The sequence below is a fragment of the Oratosquilla oratoria genome, chromosome 21 (assembly GCF_046742065.1).
Source record: "Oratosquilla oratoria isolate Oo_2021 chromosome 21, ASM4674206v1, whole genome shotgun sequence".
Lineage (NCBI taxonomy): Eukaryota > Metazoa > Arthropoda > Malacostraca > Stomatopoda > Squillidae > Oratosquilla > Oratosquilla oratoria.
The window spans coordinates 54423359-54423808 of record NC_134797.1 but is presented as its reverse complement, the minus strand read 5'-3'; positions in this window follow the sequence as shown (position 1 = coordinate 54423808).

The following is a 450-nucleotide window of genomic DNA, read 5'->3' as shown; positions in this document are numbered from 1 at the left end:
AGACCATTGTTTCTTGTCTGATTCTCATTCAATGTAAAAATTTGGTCACTTTTGATGTTGTCAATTCCCTTTAGAATTTTAAAGACCTGTATCAAGTCACCTCTGAGTCTACGCTTTTTTTTAGGGAAAACAGATTCATATGTTTTAGTCGATTTTCGTATGATTTATTTTTGATATTTGGAATCAGTTTTGTGGCTCGCCGTTGTACTTTTTCCAGTCTGTCAATGTCTTTAATGAGATTCGGTGACCATACGGAAACAGCATATTCCAAATGTGGACGAACTAACGATTTATATAGCTTGTTAATGAGTGATGGACTTTTGAAATCAAAAGATCGCGCAATGAGTCCTAGAATCTTATTTGCTTTCTCAGAGGCTGAAATACACTGCTTGGATGATTTGAGGTCGTTACTGATAATTACGCCGAGATCTTTTTCACTATCCACTTTTG